Here is a 9,869-nt window from a genome sequence, read left to right on the forward strand (position 1 = left end):
CAGCTCACTGAAAAGAGCCGGCTCTTTTGGCTCACAAACGGCTCTTTAAAAAAAAATGTTTTCTCTATGATAGGTGTGAAAACAATTCTAATTCAATTATTAAATGAAATCATACTCGCAATGTCTCACAATTTCTTTAAAAATGCATTGATTTGTTATGAAAAAATAATACTATTAAGCATTTGCATTAGAACTTTTTAATGTATAGAAACAACATTCAAAACAAATACAATCTGAACATAATAGAACCCTTATTAAAGAAAAAGCTGTTTCTCGAAGCTCCGCTAGCTTCACAGTTGGGTGCACAGTTTGCATATGCCGGTGTAGGTTGTGCGTAGGACCGGCTTTATGCGATATTTTTTTTGGGCAAATTCTACACTGTGCTTTAACATTGTCCACATCATTAAAGTGGTTCCAAATGCTGCTGTGCTTCCGACTCATTTTCCTGCTTTTGCTTTGTTTTCACATGTGTTTTTCCTCTCCTCTCCTCCGAGTTTGACGCTCTGTGTGTGTGTGTGTGTGTGTGTGTGTGAAATATCAGCTTTTTAGTGCCGATGCTGCCCCCTAGTGGTCGGGATCATTTCCATTGTGTTGTGGCTATTCCATTGTGTTGTGGCTATTTCGTTGTGTTGTGGCTTGTTTCCTTTGTGTTGCGGCTTTTTTGCGTTGTGTTGTGGCTTGTTTCCGTTGTGTTGTGAACTTATGTTTGCTTTTTGAATTTCGTTGTGTTGTGCACTACTGTGCCAAGAATGGTTTATAATCGTGCTTAAGTGCAGATGCTACTGTAACGGTTCTGTACACAGAACCGTTCGGCATGACAGCAGAAAAGCGGCTAATGTCTTATGAAGTGATCCAGTTGGTTTTGGTTGAGAACAGACCAAAATGTAACTCCTTTTTCATTGTACATCTTGACAGCAGTGTTCTTGAAGATCATGATTTCAGATTTGATTGCACTTCCTGAAGCTCCATCTAGCACTCTGCATATGCGTCAAGCACTAGGAAGTATAATTGAGCCTGAAATCACGATTGTGCATAGAGACTGCAATGGCAAGATGTACAGTGAAAAATTAGTTATATTTTGATCTGTTCTCAACCAAAGCCAACTGGATCACTTCAGAAATCATTGATTGATCCACTGGAGTCAATGGATTACTTTTATGCTGACTTTATCTCCTTTTTGGAGCTTCAAAGTTTTGGTCACCATTCTCCTGCATTGAATAAAAGGATTAAATATTGATCTGTTTCTCACCAACACAACATATCGCTTAGTATCATATTAGATGTATCGAGTCGTACGTTTGGAGCTTTTTATGGAGCAACAGAGCTGAGAAATTCTTCTAAAAACCTTCGTTTTTTTTCTGCAGAAGAAAGACAGTCATACACATCTAAGATGGAATGAGGGTGAGTAAATGATGAGAGAAGTTTCAATTTTGGGTGAACCATCCCTTTTATTCCTGCTTGAGGAAAAAGGGAATTGCCTCAAGCAGAGTCTCTTTTAAAGTGGTTGCTTAATTTCACCAATGTATAAATCTGGAGAATCCTTGAATTGTGTGAAGTCTCCATATGTGATGTGTTTCCGCTGTAAAGTGTTAAACAAGCCACGTGATTAGATGCATGGATTGCCGGCCTCAGACGTGGAGGCAACTTAGATTCGTCCTCTGTCACCTGGATTGAGGCAAGTCACAACACCACCACGAGGACTTAGAGTGTATTGGGAATTGGGCAAATTTATTTTTTGCAGTAAATATACTTAAACAAGATGGGTGGACAGTTTAAGGTCTGTTTTGCATATATCAATTTGTGGAATCCATTGATCCCTGTGTTTGAATGTGTTGATCTAAAATGAGAGTTTATTGCTGTTTGTGAAATGTATCTTTTAAGGACTGTACCCAAGAGATGCTGGGACTGTTTGCAACTTGGTGTCTTCCTGGACCTTTTGAGGGAAGTTTCAGTCCTGTTCCAGACTATCAATGCTCAGCTCAGTCCCCTCAAAATGTCCCTGTCTGGTTCCACTTCCTCTGTGTTACCTCGCCATCTGACAACAACCCCTTTTCTGAGACTTTTCTACAATGGTGGGACAGTGTAGGAAGATTCGGGGACTCTTTCGTTCCTCTTTCTCTGAGCCTTATCTTCTAAACAGTTTCAGTTTTGTTTACTTATCGCTTGTGATTTTCTTGTATTATTGTTTTTAAAAAATGTGCATGGTCATTTTCTAAATCTGCATGGGTCTTTGCTGCACTCATAAGTCCAGTCCAACATTCAAACCTCAGCAGGTGGCAACTCATGTACCTCCCATTAACTACCGCCAGGGAAATCCAATCTTCACTATCGATGACCAGTACTTCACAATACCACAGGTGTATGCATCCATTCATTTATGAATGTATTGTGTTCTGTCAATGCAAATCACACATTAAATCATTGTCATTTTGCTTGTATTCTAATTCTACACATGCATCTCATTGGATCACATCCGGTCAGTTGTATAAACTTTTCAGCAATTATATTTAAATATGAATTAGTACAATTGCTAAATAGTAACTTTAAAAGTGAAGTGTATAATTCCTGTGCCACAGAATAGCTGAAATAGTGTTCATTTACATTTTACATTTTACGAATTTGGCAGACGCTTTTATCCAAAGCGACTTACAGTGCACTTATTACAGGGACAATCCCCCCGGAGCAACCTGGAGTTATGTGTCTTGCTCAAGGACACAATGGTGGTGGCAGTGGGGATCAAACCAGCGACCTTCTGATTAACAGTTATGTGCTTTAGCCCACTACGCCACCACCACTTTTCCAAACATACAATGCAATGAAATGCCACAGTGGCAATGAAATAAGTTGTGATCTGAAGAAAAGTTTAGAGAATAATAATAATAATAATAATAATAATAATAATGATTCATGGTCACTGTGGGCTTCCATATGTTTGGAAAGATTCATTACTTTGCCGTTCCATTTGGTGCTGCTGCTGTTTCAGAAATTACACACTATACATAAAATCAATATATTTAATATTTTTCACAATAATAATGTCAGCTTATTATATATCATTCATTATTATATTTTATTACACTGCTATATGGAATACATTCCGATTGGTTAACTGTGCCACCCAGCGATCTGATATTTCTGAATAATGACCACACATTATGGTCATTCACCAGTCATTCGGGTATTGTGAATCATCTTTCCTACTTCTCGTATCATTCTGTGTCTTTACAATTAAGCTAATAAAATAATTAACTCATATCAATATTTCAGGCTATGTTGGAAAAGCACTAGCGCTAAGTGCAGCGGTATGCTTTAAGTCATAAGTGGCAAGTCGATGGGCATGGCCATAATGTTTTGGTAAAAAATTTAAACAAAATATTTCAAAATTTAAATTACACCTCAGACGAAATGAAAATATAACCAAAATAATGAAGTGGGAATAAAAATCATTCCATATTCCGACTTCTTTTACCAGCACCTTTTGCAGTGACATAAAAATCACTCAAGTCAACAGGTGAAAAAATATCAGTACAAATTATATCATAAATACAATAGTAAATAAATAAATAAACAATAATAATAATAATAATTGAAAAATAAACCATGACCTATAGATAGTTTAACACAAATCTAATACATTTTTGTTTCATAAAACGGTGATTGTCAGGGACATCATTTAATGTTCCACTATATTTTCAGAGTTTGAACATGAACTTTATTACCATCTGCTGGTGAAATCTCTAAACTGCAAATGTAGGAAGTGAATTTAGACTTTGCACTGAAAACAGACATGGGTTTTAAACATCTTAGCACAGTGACCTAAACCTCAGGAAATAGCCAATCGCACTTTGCACCACTTCATTACGATACAATACACCCGTTGTGTGCATAGACCCACAGATAGCACAAACACTACCAACCACAGCACGAAAATTTTGCAAACTGGATAAGACGTAGTGCAACGCTGCACCTTGCATGCTTATGAAAATAGAGAATAGAGAAAATAGAAAAAAAACCCTTTATGGTCAAGTAGTATTCAATATTGGAGGGGTCACAGCCTATTCAACGTCTATCTCTTGAACAGCTGAAGCTCATAGTGTGGATGTTGGCACAGCACTATACTGTCATGCAGAGGCAACTACACATTTTGCCAAAATGTTGTTTTAATCAAAATGAGGTCCACTAAAATCTAGACCAGGATCTATCCTGTGACAGACGGGTTCAGCTCACCAACAGTATGCTCAGATTCGCACAAAAAAAGGAGTGTGAAAATTGCATTAAATACAAAAATCCTCACTAAAGGCCATTTTTCTTATTTCAAGTGTTGCCATAGTTACTGCCATGCACAGCATAAAACAGTTCTAAGCGCAATATATTAGAATGTTCCAACTAAACTCAATATTACAGCACAATTTAACATGACATGCCCGTTTTGACTGTAATTTCACACTGCATGCTGTTCTAGCTGGATTAGTGTCTGCAACTCTGGTCTCCAGAATAGGGAAGCCAGATTTTTCCAAACTTGTGTACTGGGTCAACATTTCTAGTGAGCAACCAGACAAAGCACAAATACACATCACTGTCTATAATACTGTATATTAAGCTGTTTTTAAAATTGCTTTCCACTGAGTCCAGCTCTGATTACTTAATTATTGAACACTTGAAATTCCTGCCAAAATACAGCCTATATGTCAAAATAAGATAAAACAAATAAAAACATTTCACAAGAACTTTCAAAAAGTTTTGTGACAACTTCTAACCGTGCTCCTTTTAATCTCAGCTTCGGTGCAGAACTCCAGTCAGCCAGCAGATGGCAGCAGTGGCGAATATTCTGCTGTTCCAACACGCCTCCATATTCACGGTAGTAGCGTCATCATGGGTAGGGTGCAAGGTGTGCCACAGAATGTTTTCCAGGCAGTGGAGATTAGGTACTGGGTCATCTCATTTAGCTTCTCCTTGCACCTTGATTTACTAAACAACATGGAGGATAGAGTGCAATATGGGCATGTCTAACCCCTGTGTAGGCCCAGAGATGATGCAGCTGTTCTCTGAGAATCCTCTTAAAGCCCAACCCCCTAGATCCAGGTGCATATCAGCGTGATTTTAACTTTATTATATAATTGCACTTACTTAAAGTACCATATATACTGTATATACCTGTATAAATATACAAAACGTTATTTTATTAAATTACAAATGTTTGGTTTTAAAAATGAAGCATTTCACAAATGGGTGATCTTTTATTCCTGTTTGTTTCAGTCTAAGGCTTACGTGAAATGAATTCATAAACCTTAGAAAGCCATCTGGCCTGTGTTTGAATCTGTTAAATATAATTGAAGTGTTTTTTCTGCTGCAGGTTCAGTATTAACTTCACAGAATTTGACTGTGACAGGAACGATGTGTGCTGGCCTGAGCTGGCTTTCCCTCTCACAAGATACTACACTGGTAAAAGCATGAATGAAGTACAGTTACTAGTATAGCATGGCAGGAATACAGTACAGTACTGCATACTGTAAAAGTTTGAATGTGTGAAAATGGTCAGGAACAATTTGCATGATTAATACGTAATTTTCCTATTTTTCTATGGGCTTGGAAAGTGTGCTGAAATTGTAACATGTGGAACATATGGTTCAACTAGTTTATCACTTGTGTTTCTGGTATATTTAAATGAATATATTGATTTGTTGACATGTCTGTGCCTTAACCTCTTTGCAGGTGAGCCATATTCCCAGGCTCTGGCTAAAGGTCTCATTCTAGTGTTCTTCTTCATTGCTGCGTCTGTCTGAGGAACACCATGGATACAAATCAGACAAGCATGGAACAGTGCTTCACTGTAAGAGAAAGAGTTTGCAGTAGGAACTCTCCTTTGGGTGTAACATGGATATGATTGATTTTGGTTTCCAGAATAGCTAGTGTTGTTGGAATGGATTTAAATTATGAACCGAGATTGTCAGACAAATTATATATATATATATAATTCACCAAAGTGGCATTCAACTGATCCCAATGTATGGTCAAGATATTAATAATGTGAAAAATTACGAAAAACAACTACTTCTTAAACTACTACAGAGATTTCTCATCAAAAAATCCTCCACATTTAGCAATGATAGCTTTGCAGATCTTTGGCATTCTAGCTGTCAGTTTGTCCAGATACTCAGGTGACATTTCACCCCACACTTCCTGTAGGACTTGCCATAGATGTGGCTGTCTTGTCAGGCACTTCTCACACACCTTACAGTCTAACTGATCCCACAAAAGCTCAATGGTGTTAAGATCCATAACACTCTTTTCCAATTATCTGTTGTCCAATGTCTGTGTTTCTTTGCCCACTCGAACCTTTTCTTTTTGATTTTCTGTTTCAAAAGTGGCTTTTTCTTTGCAATTCTTCCCATAAGGCCTGCACCCTGAGTCTTCTCTTTACTGTTGTACATGAAACATGTTGAGTGGGTAGAGTTCAATGAAGCTGTCAGCTGAGGACATGTGAGGTGTCTATTTCTCAAACTGACTCTGATGTACTAATCCTCTTGTTTAGTTGTACATCTGGTCTTCCACATCTCTTTCTGTCCTTGTTAGAGCAAGTTGTCCTTTGTCTTTGAAGACTATAGTCTACACCTTTTGAAATCTTCAGATTTTTGGCAGTTTCAAGCATTGTATAGCCTTCATTCCTCAAAGCAATGATTGAATGACAAGTTTCTAGAGAAAGCTCTTTTTTTCTGCCCTAATATTGACCTTAAGACAAACAGTGGGTGAAAGTCTTTGGTGCAGTTCTAAGCAACATAGCTGTCATGACAGTGATGAGACATAAACCAATATACAATAAACATCAGATTTACACAACACAATTTACATATCTAATATACACATAATTACAATATACAAATAATAATATACAATGTACAGTATACAATATAGAATACACATACACACAATATAGTATGTATACATGTATACAACAGAAATAGTATATCTAAAATATACAGTACGTTGTATTATACTGTATTGACTTCAGGCTGTCGGTTGATAGACAGTTGCCAGTGTGTTGTCAAGAGAGATTATAATTTATGACAGTACAGTGTGAGATTAAAGTGCAGTGCTGGTGTATATTGATCGTGAGAGATCAAGAGTTCAAAAGTCTGATTGCTTGGGGGAAGAAGCTGTCATGTAGTCGGCTGGTGCGGGTCCTGATGCTGCGATATACCGTCTACCTGATGGTAGCAGTGAGAGCAGCACAGGTGGCTGGAGTCTCTGATGATCCTCTGAGCTTTTTTCACACACCGCCTGTTATATATGTCCTGGAGAGAGGGAAGCTCACCTCTGATGATGTGTCTGGCAGATCGCACCACCCTTTGCAGGTCTTTGCGGTTGAGACAATGTTAAGCTTCATTTAATAAACCAAATAGCTTTCAACTGTGATTGATATAATGGCAAGTGATTTTCTTGTACCAAATTAGCAATTTAGCATGACAACTCAAGGATAAGGTGTTGGAGCTGCTGGAAATGGGGCCTGTCTAGATTTTATCAAAAATAACTTATTTCAAATAGTGATGGTGCTTTTTTTTTACATCAGTAATGTCCTGACTATACTTTGTGATCAGTTGAATGCCACTTTGGTGAACTAAAGTACCAATTTCCTTCCGAAACCGCAAAATCTGTTCCAAACATTTGGCTGCTAGTGTGTGTGTGTGTATATATATATATATATTTGATTTTTAAATAACTGTAAAGATGTAATTATTTCTTTTCTATTCTGGTTTATACATTTATTTATTGCTTATTATGTTTTGTGAAAATACAGTTTGTACTTTTTGAATTGTGAATACAAAATAAAACTATAGATTTTTATATGTAAAAGCAATAGTTTCCACTAACTTCTGCTACCACTATAATAATAATAATAATAAATAATAATAATTTCTTGCACTTACTGCTAATATATTTAATTTACTTTTAATATCATTATATTAATAATGTACAATATTTGTTATAAGTTTTAAAATTTGATATAAAGTGTTGCTTAATTAAATACTTGAAATCAGTTTTGTAGAAATATAAATTGTGCCTATGTATGAAATTTTGTAAAAGAAAATACAAAATAAAAATTACATATATTTTTTTAGATTTATTGTAATGGATAAGTGAAGAAAAGTGAAGAAAAAACAGCCAACAAATGTTCAGCATATGTGGGAATTCTTTTACAAACATTCCAGGTGTCATCTCATGAAGTTGGTTGAGAGAATTCCAGAGTGTGCAGAGCTGTAATCTAATCTAAGGGTTTTCACGTGGGGGTGAAAAAAAGGGGGTGTAAGAAACGTGTACGAATCTTGACATTATCAATATTTCATTCTGAAATCATTAGATTAATCACATTTATTTTGCATTTTGTCATGTATTATCAGCCATGGAAAAACATAAATATAATTTAATATATTATATAAAAATCTTATTGTAAGAAATAAGGGTTGTAAATTCTTTGTAAAGCTGATTTGAAACAATATTTATTGTTTTATTGCATACATTTACAAATGTATTTATATAGTATTTTTCACATTAAAAGTATTATTAGTATATAAAAAATACACACACACACATACACACACACACACACATATATATATATATATATATACACACATACAGTATATATAATTTTTTACATTGAATTGAAACTATGGGTTTATTCATCTAACATCATTAATCAGAGTTATTATTATTCATCAAGTATAAAATGACTATAGTAAAGCATAAGAAAGATACACTGTCAACTTAATGAGAAGTAATTATTTTCCAGATAATATTTTAATAATTTATTTTGGCTTGAGTACAATGACAAAATATATACCGATTATTTAATTTTGCAAAAAATATGTCTTTATAATATCATCTTGGTTGCTAGTTTTCTCACACTGGGTGTCTCTCACATGGGGATCATCAGATTTGTGTGGGTCCTTGGATCAAAAACTATGAAACCCCCTTATTTAGGCCAGGGCCAGCCCAAGCCTTTATGGGGCACTAAGCAGGTGCCACCAATACGATTGACTACTGTCAATGCTGGATTATTCGCACACTATAACACACCCATTATTCATTTTATTAGTTGTAGCTGTGTTGCTTACATCATACCAATGTCTGCCTGTCATGTTTTTACCTTTCTACGGTTTTTAACTGTAATGGTAGCAAACACACAAGAGTAGTCAGGTGTTAATTTGCACTTTAATAATCAAAGTCTTACAGTACTAAGTGGCATACTTAATGTGGTGTACTGAAAAGTAGCAAAATAAACCAGCAGACAATGCATTACTTTAATTGCTTTTGGTTAAAAAAAAAAATAGCAAAGTGCAAAAGTGCAAATAAAATACCTTAAAAGTGAAATAGCATTACATTAATAACTATAATTATTAATATTAATATCAGGATATTCTACAGTGAACTGAGCAAATACAATATACATTAAATAGCTGCTGTGCTATTAACTTACCTGCCACATCAGCTGAGGTTGAAACAGACAAGGAACAGTAGGATCAGTGGATGGACCTGATGAAAGATTCAAATATAATTATTATTATATATTATATATTATACTATAAAAGCAAGCCATGTTAGATGTCATATTAGAAGGTAATCTGTCAAAAACAAAAACAGATTTCACAAAAGACATGGTTTATCCAAATAAATATATTGATCTGGTTTTGTTGAAAACTCACCTGCCGTATCATTATCTGCTGTAGCACTGGCAATTGGGGCAGGTGGGGTTGGTTGTGCCCCACCTCCAAAATATTTCAACAGTGCTTCTAGGGAAGTTTCATAAGAGTAGTTGATGGAACAGGATGTTTTTTAACAACATAAATTATTATAAATGGCAGCAAAGCCAT

The sequence above is a fragment of the Xyrauchen texanus genome, chromosome 4 (assembly GCF_025860055.1).
Source record: "Xyrauchen texanus isolate HMW12.3.18 chromosome 4, RBS_HiC_50CHRs, whole genome shotgun sequence".
Lineage (NCBI taxonomy): Eukaryota > Metazoa > Chordata > Actinopteri > Cypriniformes > Catostomidae > Xyrauchen > Xyrauchen texanus.